Source organism: Prionailurus viverrinus, chromosome A2 (genome assembly GCF_022837055.1).
Source record: "Prionailurus viverrinus isolate Anna chromosome A2, UM_Priviv_1.0, whole genome shotgun sequence".
NCBI lineage: Eukaryota > Metazoa > Chordata > Mammalia > Carnivora > Felidae > Prionailurus > Prionailurus viverrinus.
Genome location: NC_062562.1, coordinates 150784668 through 150801937, shown reverse-complemented (window position 1 = coordinate 150801937; position 17270 = coordinate 150784668). Strand labels below are relative to the sequence as shown.

Here is a 17270-nt window from a genome sequence, read left to right as displayed (position 1 = left end):
GTATACAGCTCCCTGTCTCAAGAGTTTTCTTACTGGAATCTTTGACCAGAGGCTCATCAAAGATGTGAGCTCTATCTGCAAAAGTAGTAAGACAATTTTACTAGAGGAAGGTGGGGCAACTTCAAAAACACCTTTCTTGCTTTTTACATTCCCTGTGGTTGTAGTACACTCAGCCTCTTGTAAACTGGAATAAATTATTTAGAACTCTAACAGTTAAATGGCATGTTGGGTTCCAGTTCCTTAATCAGTGGCTATAGAGTTCACCAGAGTCAAGAAACTCAGAGAGGAAATTCAGCTCACTACATTTATCGAAGGTAAAGGGGTTGACCTATTGTTTCCTGCTGAGTCCCAGATCGGTTTTGGCAGAGCAACACTTTCAAAATGTGTTCAATAAAGCAAGTTCTGCTTTGATCTTCCCACAAATCTCTTTTTTCTCCATTTGCTTATAAACGTATTCTCTAGAATCTGAGAATTTAGGATGATTTCCCCAAGAAACCTCATTTCTGGAGCGAAATGAAATGCTGGGCATTGTAAACAAAGCACACCCAACCTTTGGTCAAGTCTAATTTAAAGTGAGAGCAGTCAGCCTGGTTGTCTTACCCCATGGCCACACCCAAGCAGCTGAACATGGCTGGAGACAGACTCAACCACGCTGACTGCACTCACTTCAAAGTCATGATCACTAAGGCCAGTTGCTTCTTGGCCATCCTTCTCTATTTCTCTCCACTATTCCCAATCCTGAACGACTATTTCATACCTCTTCTCTCTCCCCAACCCTTCAACAATTCCTCCTCCACCCTCAAATGTTAGCTGACTTCCTTGCTTCTGTGAAAAATACTGCAATTCAGAAGAGCATTTCCACACACTCCACCACCTCCACAGCTACCCTCTGCCTTCCCTCTGTCACTACTGATACATATCTGTGCTCCTAAGGCAGTTCTGTCTAGCTGTGTACAGACCCCGTTCCCTCTTGTGTACCAAGAATATCACTTCTGTGACTTTTCCTCTCTTTCCTGCATTATCAGTTTTTCCCTTTTGCCTGGATTACTCTTATCAACACACAAACATGCTGCAACACTTCCCATCTTAAACACACACACACACACACACACACACATCTCTTTTGACCCCCACATCTCCTTCCAGCTAGCATACAATTTCTCTACAACAAAACTATTTGAAAAAGTTGTCTCTACAGACTGTCTCTGATTTCTTTTTTCTGTTGAACTCACTCCCTGTCTTGAACCACTGCTCCTTGGATCTTCTCAAGGTCACCAGTGACCTCCAAATTGCTAAATCCAATGGTCAATCCTCAATCCTCACCTTACTTGAACCTTCTGCAGCATTTGGTAGCTAATCGCTTCCAACCTTTAGGAGCACTTTCTGAACTTGGCTTCTAGGACTCCATTCTCTCTTTTTCATTGGCCTCTCCTCAGTCTCCTTTGCTGGTTCCTTCTTATTTCCTTGATCTCTAAATGATGGAATGCTTATAGAGCTTATAGAAGACCAGACATCTCTCTCTAACCTCACTCACTCTGGGGGTGACGCTGGACCATCTCATGACTGGAACCCCCACCTATGTTCTTTAAGACCTGTGCACACAGAGCGCTGCTTACTTGGATCCTCACTTCTGATGTTCTATCAAGGGGGCTTTTATTGGCCCAGGCAGTACTGGACTCTCCTATGGAGAAACCTGGAAGTCCTAGAGAGTAAATGTCCCCAAGAGCAAGCCCTCAACCAAAGATGGATGGCAATTTGGTGGGTAATAAACCTAGCTTTCTGATCCCTCAGGATGCCTTTGAGGCCTATTCTACACTCTTTCCTAGAATTCCACAATGGGAATAGAGTTAAGTTGCCAAAAGGGATAACTTACTTCATAGTGTACCTTTTACTTCCTTCCTCTTTTGCTTTCACTTCTCTACTGGTAATTCCTGGACCTTCCTCCCAAACAAACTGCTTGCACTCAAATTCTTGTCAGGGTCTGCTTCTAGGGGAACCCAAACTAAGACAAATGCTCCTATGCCAATGACTCCCATATTTATATCTCTCATCTAAACATCCCCCAAATTCCAGAATCATATATCCAATGGCCCTCCCCCACAGCTCTGAATGGATATCTAGTCTCCATCTCAAACTTAATGTGTCCACAAGTGAGCTCCTGATTTTCTCTCCAAACTGCACTTCTCAAGTTGAAGCCATTTTTGACTCTTTCACACTTACGTATCACCCAACCAAATCTGTTGGGTTTACCTTCAACATATGTGCAAAAACCTACCTCTTCTCATCTACCCCTTGGGCCCTCACTCAAGCTGCCTTCCCTAGATTATTGAGATAATTTCCCAACTGCTCTCTTTCTCTCTCTTCATCTCTTGCTCCATTAAAGTCTATTTTCCTGGGGCACCTGGGTGGCTCAGTCGGTTGAGCGTCCGACTTCAACTCAGGTCATGATCTCACACTCATGGGTTTGAGCCCTGCGTTGGGCTTTGTGCTGACAGCTCAGAGCCTGGAGTCTGCTTCGGAATCTGTGCCTCCCTCTCTCTCTGCCCCTCCCCCACTCACGCTCTGTTTCTCTCTCTCTCAAAAAATAAACATAATAATAAAAAAAATTTTTTTTAAAAGTCTATTTTCCTCACAGCAGTCACAAGGATCCTTCTAAACCATAATCACATTGTTACTCCTCTGCTCAAAACTTGTCAATGACTTCATCTCAGAGCCAGAACCCAAGTCCACAGTATGGCACATAAAGTCCCATATTGTCTGCTGCCTGTCTTAACCTCTGATCTTACCTCCCACCACTTTCCCACTCATTCTTTCTGTTGTGGGATCATTAGCAATACTTTCCTCTTAATACACTAAGCATGCTACTTCCTAGGACCTTTGCACTTTTCCCTGCAACCCAGAAAATTCTTATTCCAAATATCTACATGGTTTGCCTATTCATTCGTTCAAGTTCTTACTGAAATGTCATCTTACTTAGAAGGGACTTTCGTTGTTAGGTACAAGCCTACATGTTCTCCTATCATTCTCTTGTCCAACCCTTTGTTCCTCCAGCCTAGGAATGCTAGTGGCTTCCAGCCATTGTTGATTTCCAGGTTTCTTTAATGTGAATTATTTGGCCCCTCAGGTATTCCAATACCCATGCAATCAATTCTTCCCAATAAATTCCTCTCTTTTGATTCTCTAGGCCTATTTCTGTTGGAGTCACTGAATCTGACTGACAACTTGTATCAGTTTCAGTCCCAGAAGGAAACGTGTAATTAGAGGAAAGTTTAATAAAAGGAACTGTTTACACAGGTGTTGGTTTGGTTTTGGAGAAACAGTGAGGGATGGTACAGTAACTCTGGGCCAGGAACGGCTTGGAGCCCTTACTTACCAACTCCCAGGCCCAAGGGGGCAAGGCAGGGATTCTCAACCTCAGTACTAGCAACATTTGGGGCTAGATAATTTTATGTGGTTGGGGGAGGGATGTTCTGCACATTTTAAGGATGTATAACAGCGTCCCTGTCTTCTGCCCACTGGATGCCAGTAGCATTCCCCCCGTCGGGACAATGAAGATGATCTCCACACATCACTAAATGTCCCCTAGGGGAAAGAAGTGCCCGAGGTTGAAACGTACCAGGCAAGGGCAGCTTATTAGAACCCTAAGAGAGACAGGTGTAGTGAGATGGACATCCCACCTGCAAAAGCTTCAGTAGAAAGATATAGCTGAAACATGGTAATGTGATAGGAAAGGAGCCAGAAGAAGAAATATCCAAAATCAACTCTTTTCTTTTCCTGTAATCCTTTGCCAGCGCTCCAACCAGCCAAACCAACCTGGATGCCGAAGTACAAAAGAGTATATTGTGTAGTCTATACATATCACCCTCTGATGACAGATAATGGAGTGAAGAAAGGTAGGGAACAGATCTAGAGAAGAAGACAGAAGGTGTATGGTAACACTCCTGTATCCTCGTAAATACCCCCTGCATCCTGCCCTTTGTTGCTTTCCATAACACTTACCACCATTTGACATGCTATATATTTCCTTATTTGTCCACTGCCTTGTGTTCAGTGCCTGGTGCATTGTAGATGTTCAGTAAATGTTTGCCAAATGAATGAATCAATGAATGCATGATGGAATCCAACATGAGAAATTAAGTTCTGGATAGGTTTTACTCTGGAAACAAAGTATAAATCAGAGGACAAAAGGGAAATATTTAGCTTCAGAATAATACTACATAACACGTTTATTAGTCACTCTTCCAAAGAAACAGAAGCAACAACATGTATGTGTATAAAGAGAGATTTCCTTTGAAGAGTTGGCTTACACGATTGTGGAGGCTTGGTAAATCAAATATCCGATGGAGTAGGCCATCAGGCTGGAGACTCAGGGAAGTGGTATAGTTTGAGTCCTTCTTGCAAGGGGGAGGTCAGTCTTTTCCCAGAAGGCCTTCAACTGATTGGATGAGGCCCACCCACTTTGTGAAGGGTAATATGCTTTACTCAAAGTCCACCAATTTAAATGCTAACCATATCCAAAAAACAGTTTCATAGAAACCTCCAGAATAATGTTTGACCAAATATTTGGGCACTGTGGCCCAGTTGAGTTGATACATAAAATGAACCATCACAGCAAGATTATAGCGTATTTAATTATATTTGTAGAATATAAATTATATTAAGGATTTATAGTCTGAAGAAAGTAGGCTGGGATCTTCAATCCTAACCTTTTACTTTTTCAAAAGGTAAAAAAAGAATAAAGTGAACTGCTACTGTTATGTATAATTATGTACTAATTATGAAGACAGGTATATCTTAACTAATCCTGTTCTACATTTTTATCATTTATTTGATAAAAGTCTTCTAGGCCAAATATATTGAATGATGAAATCGGAATCCAAAAACAATTTGTCTAAATGGTATGATAAATACAAGAAAATGAGGTTTAGTAAGGATTCAAATAAGATCCTTAAGGTAGAATATATAGAATTTAACATTGACTATGAAGTGTGATTTAAAGTAGCATATAATCACAAATATATGGAAATTAAACAACACCCTCATAAACAACCAATGGCTCAAATAAGAAATTGCAACAGGGGTGTCTGGGTGGCTCAGTCAGTTAAGTGGCCACCTCTTGGTTTCAGCTGAGGTCATGATCTCGTGGTTCGTGAGTTCAAGCCCCACGTCAGGCTCTGCATTGACAGTGTAGAGCCTGCTTGGGGTTCTCTTTCTCCTGCTCTCGCTGCCTCTCTGTCTCTCTGTCTCTCTCCTCTCTCTCAAAATAAATAAACAAACAAGCAAACTTAAAAAAAGAAATTGCAATGGAAATTAGTAAGTACTTTGAAAGTGAAGACATAACATACTAAAACCCATGGGAGGCGGTGACAGCAATGCTCAGAGGGAAGTTTATAGCTGAACACATTAAAAAGGAAGAAAGATCTCAAACCAATGACCCAACTTTATACCTTGGAAAAAGACAAGCAAAGTTAACCCAAAGCTAGCAAAAGGAAGGGACGAATGAAGATTAGAGCAGAAACAAATGAAATAGATGATATAAAAACAACAAAGAGGACCAATTAAACCACATGTTGTTTCTCTGAAAAGATCAACAAAACTGAAAAACCTTTAGCATATATGGCAAAGAAGAAAAGGAGGAGACACAAATAACTAAAATCAGAAATGAAAGTGGAGACATTACTACTGATTTTACAGAAATAGAAAGGATGATGAGGGACTACTTTAAAACACGTGGGGGTATGCCAGTCAGAGTGGCCAAAATGAACAAATCAGGAGACTATAGATGCTGAAGAGGATGTGGAGAAATGGGAACCCGCTTGCACTGTTGGTGGGAATGCAAACTGGTGCAACTGCTCTGGAAAACAGTGTGGAGGTTCCTCAAAAAATTAAAAATAGATCTACCCTATGACCCAGAAATAGCACTGCTAGGAATTTACCCAAGGGATACAGGAGTGCTGATACATAGGGGCACTTGTACCCCAATGCTTATAGCAGCACTCTCAACAATAGCCAAATTATGGAAAGAGCCTAAATGTCCATCAACTGATGAATGGATAAAGAAATTGTGGTTTATATACACAATGGAGTACTACGTGGCAATGAGAAAGAATGAAATATGGCCTTTTGTAGCAACGTGGATGGAACTGGAGAGTGTTATGCTAAGTGAAATAAGTCCTACAGAGAAAGACAGATACCATATGTTTTCAGTCTTATGTGGATCCTGAGAAACTTAACAGAAACCCATGGGGGGAGGGGAAGAAAAAAAAAAGAGGTTAGAGTGGGAGAGAGCCAAAGCATAAGAGACTCTTAAAAACTGAGAACAAACTGAGGGTTGATGGGGGGTGGGAGGGAGGGGCGGGTGGGTGATGGGTATTGAGGAGGGCATTTTTTGGGATGAGCACTGGGTGTTGTATGGAAACCAATTTGACAATAAATTTCATTAAAAAAACCAAATTAATTAAAAAAATAAAATAAAACACGTGAGGGTATAGAGACATTGGAACTCCTTACAATACTGGTGGGAATGTAAAATGGTGCGGCCACTATGGAGAACAGTTTGGTGGGTACTCAAAAAATCGAACTTAGAATTACCATATGCACTGGCAGTTTCACTTTTAGGTATACGCTCAAGAGAATGGAAAATCAATATTCAAACAAATACATGTGCTGGATGTTTATAGCAGCACTATTCACAATAGTTAAAAGGTGGACATAATCCAAATATCCATCAGTGGATGAATCGATAAACAAAGGTGGAATACCTATATAATGGAATATTATTCAACCATAAAAAGGAATGGAGTGCTGATACATGCTACAGCATGAATGTACCTCACAAACATTATGTTAAGTGAAAGAAGTCAGACACAAAAGGCTACATACTGAATGATTCCATTTATTTGAAATGTCCAGAATAAGCAGATCTATAGAAAGAAGACAGGTTGGTCATTGTCAGGGCAGTGCTGAGAGAGAGGAGAATGGGGAGTTTAATTAGCTATGTAATGGTCACAGAGTTTCTGGGGTAATGAAAATGTGTTGGACCTAGATGGAGGTAGGTGAGGGTTGTATAAAATTGTGAATGTACTAAATGCCACTGAATGGTTCACCTTAAAATGGTGAATTTAATGTTATGTGAATTTCTCCTCAATCTGAAGTAGAGTATAAAATGCACAGGAACTTAAGAGATATCCCGATTTTATATAGACTTTTTTTCTGGTAAAAGTAAAAGTAATAGAAAGTGTTGTGCTATTCAATTATTTAGTACCAATTAGAGTATTTAAAATGATTTGGAAGAGGAAAGCATATGCTCATTAATACAAAATACACATATGACTACTAGACAGTAATAAGAAGTCATAAGTTCTGGAGACGTAATGTATTCCCCTAATAATTTTTTTTTTGACTCTAAAGTATTGAGAAGTTAACAGAGACTCTACCTCTGGTCAGTTACAAGGCTTGTGGGTTATTTTTAAGAAAACTACAGTTTATGTTTGCTGTGGTGTGTTTTGTTGCTATTTATACTCGGCCACTAGAGGGGTGTCCATGATTTGATGTTTTAGGCTTTGTTCTGACACCTGTATACCAGCACACTGGGTTTATTATTTTTTTCACTTAGTTATTTAACAAGAATTTTTATATTCCTTATGAATGGGCCAGAAATAGTTCTACATGCTTTAAACAAATATTGAGTTATTCAATTCTCCTACCAACCTGATGAAGTGGCCTCTATTCTTATCCCCATTTTACTGATGAAGACCCTGAGGCACAGATTGGTGAGACAAATTGCCCAAGTTCACACAGCCAGCTATTGGAGGAGCCAGGATTCAAGCCCAGACTCATGCTCTTCATGATCTTTCTCACAGTGCTGCCTTTGTGAAAAAGGGAGTATGTTTTAGAGACCACTGTTGTGTAGGGAAGAGGGATGGAAGGGCAATGCCCCAGGTCGTGGTAAATGTGGTATTCACAAAGAGGAAGCCACTGCACTCTAGATTCATTTCATTTCTGGTAGAGTTTCTAGAATGGAAGATGGAGTGAATACAGCATAAATTGTCTACGTGGGCAAGGCATTTGGCAAGTCCCCTCATAATTTATTTTAGAAAGGGTGTAATAATGGGAACTGGATTCTAGATCAATTAGGTGAATTCATGTCCAGTTGAATGACCATACCCAAAGAGGGGCACTTACGGAATTTCCTTTCGCTCTGTTAAGAGGCCTCTTGTGGCAGGTCCCAGAGCTTTGGGCTGCCTTTTTTGGGGGGGCTGCTGCCCCTTTTAAAATTTTTAATAAATTTCAGTAAAGGATACCATTAAAACTCAATCTATTTTAAAGAAGATTGGTATCTGGTTCTTATGGGATAGGGCTGGGACAGGATAGTTAATGTGCTAGAAGCTAGAATGGAGAAAATGAACCTAACAAGATGGAATTTAACAGACATGAGAAGTCCTTTATTCAGATCTGTAAAAACAAACAAATGTCCAAGACCTGGGTGGGGTTGAGATGGCTTAATGGCACCACATGGGGAAAAAGAAAAGACTCCAGTTTCTGTTGGCTGGAAGCTAAATATGAGTCAACAGCAAGTTGTTGCTGCTTAACAAAACAAAATAAAATAAAACCCTAAAGAAATCTTAACCTGGAAAAACAGCATTTTAGTATCTAGGGCGAGGTGCGGGAACCCTTTTGTTTCTCCTTCACTGGTCAGCCCTTACCTGGAGAACTGAGTGGTCTTCCAGGTATTGTGTCATTGAGGGACAACATCAACCCATAGAGGTCCAGAAGAAGTGGCTGGGAAGAGGCAACTCTGAAACCATCTCCTATGGAAAATGTCTGCAGGAATGGGGAATATAATTGATAAAGGATGTAATATGTTTTCAGTTACCTGGGTGGGGGGCAGGGGTTCAAGGAGATAAGAGATGACTTACTCTGTGCTGCTCCCTGACATAGAAAAGTGACAGAAAGGGAACTTAATATTGTGTCAACTCTGTGCCAGGAAATGATAACCATTTTACGTGTGTTGTTGCACTACCTCCCTGCACAAACTCTCTGAGATAGCCACTGGTGCATGTCTAGCACCTTAGGAGTGTTCTAATAACTCTCTTCCCTTTGAAGATCCAGCGAGGGGAAAGCATAAGCTTGTTCATATAAATACAGTACGCTGACACTGGGCTCCAATATTCACCTTGAAGACTAGGCAATCAACTTTAGAGGAAAAAGGTCCTTTGCTCATAGGGTCCAACACAGTGTTCACCACCCACTTCCTGTACTCAGACCAGGACAAGAGTGGAGGAGGGCAGTGGAAAGGGGGGTTTACTGAAAGCTGTCAAACCCAGAAATGGCACCTGCTTCCTTCCACCTCAGCTACTGCTGGCTGGTAGGCAGGACAAGAACTCTAGAGCTCTGCCTGTTCTCCAGGTCACTGCTATGGAACAGTATGGTATAGCCACCCCCAGTCACTGCTCTGCATCAGCAAGTCCCTGCCCACTGGCTCCTTAGCAGAGCCTTACTCCCACTTACTCTACCTTTGGGTTATTTTTCAAACAACAACTTGAAGATACTGTCCAAGAAATTATTTGGAAAATACTAAGGAAAGCATTAGCATTACAATCAATCACTCCTATACCTCCCTATGAAATATAAATCCCGCTCCCTGGTACCCAGGACTCTCCAGATACAAATGGAATGTGTTTTTCAATCTTTGTTCTATTACATCTCTACATAGGTTCTCTGTTTCATCTAAATTGAAGTTCTCATCCCTAGTATCACTCTGCCAGGCCTCTCCCTGTTGTTTCCTGCACTTGGAAGGACTTCTTTCTCTACACCTTTCAAAATCATACTCAGTAGTTCAAATTCCTTTTAAATATCATCTCCTTTTTGACCCTGCAACCACTGACCCATAGATGAAATGTTTCCTTCATTGAGCTCCATAGTACATAGCTAAAACTTTTGTATGGCACCTATGTTGCTACTTGCCAGTCTCTGAGACCAGTTTACATATTATGACATGGACAGCTTATTCATTTTGTTCCCTCTGTTTATAAAAATGGAATGTCTAGTGGTTTCACATTGCATAATGGCTCATTGTAACCCATTTCCTAAATGGGAAAAACAACTCGGAAAACTAAAAGGCAGCAACACCATTTTGTACTTCAACACTTGTGCAACTGGATATTTAAACCATCTATGATTGATAGGGTACAGTGAGGAAACAGCTCTATTTTTCTTCTGCCTCTGCCTTGAAATACTCTGCTGGTTCTCCCTTCCCTCTCTCTCCCTTGGTGATATCATGGGCAGATCCAAAGGCTCTCCATTCACTTTCCATTTGCTCTTGAGTATTGAAACAGCTTGGCTTTTCAAGTATTAGAAGGTATTATCCAGTCAAAAACTTCAAACTGTCATCCAGGTCAGAGTGTTTCCCTTCCCTTAGCTCAGAACTGATTTTTGGTTTGAGGACTTACCAGTGGGAAAAAAGATATGTGGCCTATTCTTTTGCTTCCCTTTCTTTTTGCTTTCTCTTCCCCCAGCTTGCCTGGTAAGCATACCTGGAGCCACTCCTAATACACTGCCAGAATGCCTCTTAAATAAGGCTTGGAAAAAATGATAATTATAGTAAATGAGGTAGAGATGCTGGAAGTTCCTTGGCTGAGGAAGGGGTGAAAGGCTCAGAAAGGTGGGTATGTTAGAACAGACTTACTGTGCAACACCAGAGAACTATCAGATGCCGGTGGTTCTCAGCAAAACCCAGAGAACACTCTTCACTAAAGTAGAAAGAAATGCTTCAAAAGGGAGACACCAACACCTTGACAAACTCAGTGTTGTTTGTTTCTGCAGGCCAAAGCTGACAGAAGATCTTCTGGGAAAGTGGTCTCCCTGGATTTAATGGGGATAATAGGATTCTGGAATAGCAAAAGCCAGCTGATAACACAAAAGTAGCAGAGTGGAGGTAGGGTCGGTGGAATTAATTGGCTGTGTTAATTGCCACAATAAGCCAGGTAGATGCAATTATCCTAATGGGAAACAGTGACAACCAAGAGGACTTGACCCTTAGAAATTGTGGCAAAGCCAGGTCACCTAGAAGTGAGATATATGGGCAAGCAATGAAGGCATTGTTTGATTTATATATCCAAGAAAACCTCCTCTTGAGTCAGTCAGTACCACAGTGGAAAATCATGGTCTCCTGTCTAGTTTCAAGAGTTTAGGCAGTTTTCAGTCTCAGAATCCATTGATTGAAGGGCCATGCCCCCTTGAGGAAGGACTTTGAAGCACCATAGCAAGTAGTTACAGTGGCTATTAACAATCCTTCCCGAAAGGAGTCTATAGACTTTAACCAGATTCATCATATACAGGGGAAAGTGAATATTCGGGTATTTTGAGGGCCATGGATAGGCTGACATGGACACCAAGGGACCCAAAATAGCATCAAAATCCTTATTAGAGAGGGATGTTTAGAGGCCAGGTAATAGATGTCATCCTAGCCCAAGTCAGAGGGCTGTGGTATTCTTAGCAGCTGGAAAAACTCTCATGTTGGTTCTCTGTGGAGTTAAGTCTTCATCGTAGGAAAGGCTAAGTGGAAATTCCTAAAAATCCTCCCTGATCCCTATCCTTAGGCAAAAATAGTAAGTTGATGCCAACAGAGAATCCTGTAGCAATTGAGGTCACCCTCAGCCACTCAAAGGATACAGGAGTGATGCTCTTCACGGTAACCCATTCAATTGACAGTCTGGTCCTTGCTGAAAGTATATAGATTGTGGATGGATGGACTTTGGTTATCTGGACATTCTGGTCACTGTTCTATTACCCTGATGACACCATGCCAATTGGGCCTGGTATCAGAAAGTGGGCTAGAACTTTGAATGTGTAAGTAAGAGATAATAGGAGATGATTCAAGAAACTGACACATCTGTGGAATTTTTAGAGACACAGTGGTCTAGACCACAGATTGACAAGCTATGGCCTATGGGCCAGATCTGGTCCACTGCCTATTTTTATATGGCCTGCAAACTGAGAATGGTGTTACATTTTTAAATGGTTGGGGGAAAAAAAATCAGAAGGAGAATAGTATTTTGTGACATGTGAAAAATACTTGAAATTAAAGATTAGTGTCTGTGAATGACATTTTATTGCCACACAGCCACACTCATTCATTTATGTGTTGTCTATGGCCACATTCAAGCTTCAACAGTAGAGCTGAGAAGTTGCAACAGAGACTATATGTGGAACTCTCTTCACTTCATACTGCTTCTCAGGGGAGCATAACTCACTCAACACAGTATTATGGGTGCTAAGCATATTGTTGTACCATGATATTTTATTTTATTTTATTTTATTTTATTTTATTTTATTTTATTTCATTTCATTTCATTTCATTTCATTTCATTTCATTTCATTTCATATCACCAATGCATATCCTTCATGTCAAAGCAAGAAAAGGGGACTTCAAATGCTGCACTTTTTCATCACTGGAGTGTGATTTCCTTTTTATTGGATTATACTCATTATGTAATGACACTATAATTGTGCTAAAACAACCTTACCAGATTAAGCGGCCATCACAATATTTCCAACTCACAGAAAAGCGATAGTCAGAAATATTAAGAAATTTAAAATGGAATATCTCAATATAGCAGAATTTCTTCGCAAAAATTAAACACGTAAATGAGGCTAACGTTTTCAAGTGGCTCATTTGGTAGCAAACAAGAAAAGCCATTGACCATTAGTAAATTCATTAAAACATGTTTGACTGCAGAAGCTGAAAAAAACGTGTCCAGAGAAAAGACACTTGTTTAAGGTAACCAGTCTTTTGGTAAGAACAGCTGGTCCAAGTGCTGAAGACATTGGGAATAACATCAACAGTTAGTTAAAACAAAGAAACAAACAAAACATAAAAAAGACAAGGCTAATGGCTGAGTATCTTTCCTTGTATCTTGATGCCTTGACAGGTGCCCCAGATAATGCTCAGTTATTGCTGTTTACTTGACGTGTCAATGTCAAGTTTGAAATGGCTGAAGAATTGGATCCTACAAATGGTGCATAAAGAACAGTGACAAGTTGAGAAGCTCTATAATGCAGTACAAACCGAGGTAGAATCTGCTAAACAGTATTACAACTGCTGGTGGTAAAAACTTCTGTGGAACAGAAAAAGGCTTAATTGGACAAATTTACAAAACTTATAAAACAATAAGGTGTTAACGCCTGTGATTATTTACTGTATTATTCATCAGTATATCCTTTGCAAAAAATATTTGAATCTTTGTGTTGTGGAACCAATAGTGTAAAAAATGAACTTAATTCACTCTTATGGACTTAAGCATCTTCAATTCTATGAATTTTTGTCAGAAATAGAAGCAGGGAGCCTGGGTGGCTCAGTCGACTGAGTGTCTGACTTCAGCACAGGTCATGATCTTGTGGCTCGTGGCTTGTGGTTTGTGGGTTTGAGCTCCCGTGTTGGGCTCTGCACTGCCAGTGCAGAGCCTGCTTGGGATTCTCTCTCCATCTCTCTCTCTCTCTCTGCCCCTCCACTTGCACTAGCTTGCTATCTCTCAATAAATAACTAAACTTAAAAAAAAAGAAAAAGAAATAGAAGCAAAATATCCTGACTTGGTGTCTTAGTAGTGGTAAAATTTAATTGCGATTCTTTGTTTTTAGCTCAAGACTGAAATTGAGGTTTTCTTTCTGAACAAGAGCCACATTCAACCACTATTATTTAATGCTCAATGAACTTCAGAAAGTTTTTGCTAATTTTTAGATGTGATGTGGTATTAAGAATTCTTATCTTTTAGACATATCTACTGATATATTTATAGATGAGAGGGCATGATGTTGGGATTTGCTTCAAAATAATCAGGGGCAGGAGTGGAAAGCAAGGGGGTACAGATGAAATAATATTGGTCATAAAATGATGAAGGCTGAGTAAACTGTACATTACAGTCAATATACTATTCTCTCTAATTTTGTATATTTCTGAAATTTTCCATAGTAAGAAGTTACAAAAAAATAGTGTCTGCTATCACAACTGACAAGGAAGCTACATGATAGATAAGTTGGCCTATAAAGCTGTCTTAAGAATCAAGAGGTAACCAGGGCTGGGTGGCTCAGTCGGTTAAGCATCCGACTCTTGATTTCGGCTCAGGTCATGACGTCACGGTTCATGAGTTTGAGCCCCGGGCTCTGCACTGACAGCACAGAGCCTGCTTGGGATTCTCTCTGTGCCCCTCCCCTGTTTTCTCTCTCTCTCTCTCTCTCTCTCTCTCTCTCTCAAAATAAATAAATAAACTTCAAAAAAGAATCACGAGGTAACCAGAGTATTCATCAAAGTGTTCAAAGGACCGGACAGCAGTGGGTCCTTCAGGCCCTGGATGTCTGGGGAACCACTGCCAGCTTCAGCCTTAGAATTAATGGGCCCCGGGGAGAATCCGAAGGTCAGCAAGAATGAGTCAAGCATATGATTTGGTTGAGCTCTCAGTTGGAAGAAATGTAGAATCCACTCGGTAAAGAATGGAAAAAATGTCTAGAAATCCTCTGCCCATTGGGGAGTGGAGAAGGGAAACCCTCTGGTTCAGCCAAAGACTCAGCTGACTGAGGATAGTATGCACAAAAGATAGATAACCCAGTGGGTAGATATGCAGGGTTTCCAGACTTCCTTGGACAAGCATGGAAAAGTTGAGTGAGTTAACTTTGAAAAACTTTTACAAACTCAGAAAGGAGGGAAAGGTGATGGAGTTCAGTGGTTCAGAAACTTGCCTGAGATCAAAGGAAGTCAAATTGCCTGAAGCAAGGGCTGTTCTTTCATGAGCCACACATTCCTTTAAGAATTTAAATTTTTTAAATGAGAGAAAATAAACAAGTGTGCACAAAATAAATTTTTGCATTTGATTTCAGGGGCTTCCCCAAAGCCTGGGATCCATGAACCCCAGATTAAGAATCCCTCGATGAAAATCTTATAGAAAGTTCACAGTGGAGAGTAAGTGGCAGGGAAGGCAAGAGGGGAATTGCGGAATATGGTGTGTCCACTTCAGGCAAGGAGTAGCAACATCCAGGATGTTTTCCTGCCCTAGGAAGATACACGTGAAGCCGGAAAGTACCAGGTATGTGGACATCATCTGCCTAGTAGAGATGCATAGGGGAAGTCACTGGAAGGGTGGAAATAGCTGCTTGGGGGCGCCTGGGTGGTTCAATCGGTTAAGTGTTTGACTCTTGATCTCCACTAAGGTCACGATCTCACATTTAGTGAGTTCGAGCCCCGCGTGGGGCTCTGCACTGACAGTGTGGAGCCTGCTTGGAGTTCTGTCTCTCCCTTTCTCTTTGCCTCTCCCCTGCTTTCACTCTCTCTCTCAAAATAAATAAAATAAACTTAAAAAAGAAAGAAAAAGAAAATAGCTGCTTGGCTTGAGAAAACCAAATATTTGAAACTCTATCATATTTAAAATATAGGCCAACCAGTTCACGGTTGTAATCTCCAGTCCATCCTCTATAATCACCGTTAATGATGTGTAAACTTCAAATCCATTCAAATAGCCTTTTATAAACCATGTGTCAGGAAGTGTGGAAGAGGAAAAATATTATTGAAACATGGACTCTAACACAGGAGCATTCATTTCTAAATGGAGAATGTAAATGGCCCTTGAAAAAACCTGGCCCTGGATTCTTTGACCTTCAACTTAAACCTCTCTCTTCAGGACATTTTCAGGTACACAAAACCATAGCCATGCCTTTGGAATCAATCCTCACTTGATATTCCTTCGTGGTCAAGATTTCAAACTCTGAAATTCTCTTAGACTACAAGACCTTATTCTTCTGTAATTCTCACACCGATTAATTTTTTCCCCTTTATTCTCAGCGTGAACCCCAGACCCATTGGATATTCATATCCATATAGTCAGCTCTCTTGGTTTTCACTTGCCTCTTTCCTAGCCTCAATGCCACAGGCATGTAAAGCGACCAAGGACCACTAGGTGGCAGCAGAGTCTCAACTAAACTGTCCCCCAGCTTGGGCCCCAAGATAATTGTTATTAATCACTGGAGCCTCAAGTTTAAGGAAGAAATGGAATTAAACAAATGGTAGAGAACACAGAGAGATACGTTGGCTGGGGACAAGAAGATCTTGAGCCTCCACATAAATGTAAACCAGAGAAATGGCTGAACCTAAGCAACGGGGGAGGGGGGTAGCGGGACACTCCCAGGTTCATTGACTGTAACCATTTCGTACCTATTCATGTGGGCAGTCTCCCTCTGCTTTGAAACACTCGCTGCCTAACTTCTCTGAAGCACTTTCTATTTCAGGGTTAGTGACTTAATACCAGTAAGCCTCCTGGAATCTTTTGCTCTTAACTGCCTTGCTGATCCCCACTGCTAAGTAGCCAACTCTCTTGCCTCTCTCCTTCTGGGTAGCCAGGTTCTCCTACAGAAAGTTGCAACGGTCTACACATTACTCAACTCTGCATCCATAATTTGTAACCTCAGTGGTGACCTCAAGGCTGTTCACCTTTCCTTTTGTCCTTAGTTAACTCCTTGGGGCATCGCTTATAGACACAATTCTAATCCTGCTCCACTCCCTGAAGTCCCTTTCCACATTTCAGCTCCCCAGTCTCACATCCTCCTTTATCTAAGGACTGGGACTATCCATCCAGTCCTTCCCTGCAACCCCTGTCCACTGCAGACTGAGCACAGGACCTACAGAGTCCTCCGTGGGACCTTCCTAGAGTTGGTGGGGGAAGACGTCAGGAATGCCACCCTCTTCAATACAAGTAATAAAGCAATACCCTGCATCTCATCTCAGAACCAATTTGCTTCTGTGAAAGATACTTTATGCTCTGCATCAGCTCGGGCTGCTATAATAAAACACTGCAGCCTGGGAGGCTTCAACAATTAACATTTATTTCTCACAATTCTGGAGCCTAGGAGGTTCAAGATGGAGGCACCAGCCTATTCGGTTGCTGGTGAGCACCTGCCACCTTCTCATTACATCTTTTCAAGGTCTTTCCTTGGCAGGATGTATACAGAAAGAGAAAGAGATCTCTCTCTCTTCTTGTTAGACCCCTTATCCCATCAGGAGGCCCTCACCCCATCAACTAACCTAAACCCCACCTCCAAATGCCATCACGTTGGGGGTTAGGGTCTCAGCATATGAATTTTGGGGGTGCACAAGTGTTTAGTCCAGTCCAGTTACAAATGTTGGTGACTGGAGTGCTTCCTGACTTACAGGAAGAAGCCCTGGGCGGCAGCTTTTATAAACCTCATCTGCAAAGACAGTGATTTCAAACTATTCCCTAAAAAGTAAC

The 17270-nt window shown here is 41.2% G+C and overlaps 1 long non-coding RNA gene across 1 annotated transcript in view; it reads left to right on the top strand.

The window, feature by feature from the left end:
* LOC125156493 (uncharacterized) overlaps positions 1–17270 on the top strand; it is a 62683-nt gene that overhangs the window by 25889 nt on the left and 19524 nt on the right. The window contains exons 3-4 of the long non-coding RNA XR_007148627.1: positions 12933–13073; positions 14872–15077. This is a non-coding gene — a long non-coding RNA (uncharacterized LOC125156493). The remainder of the gene's footprint in view (positions 1–12932; positions 13074–14871; positions 15078–17270) is intronic.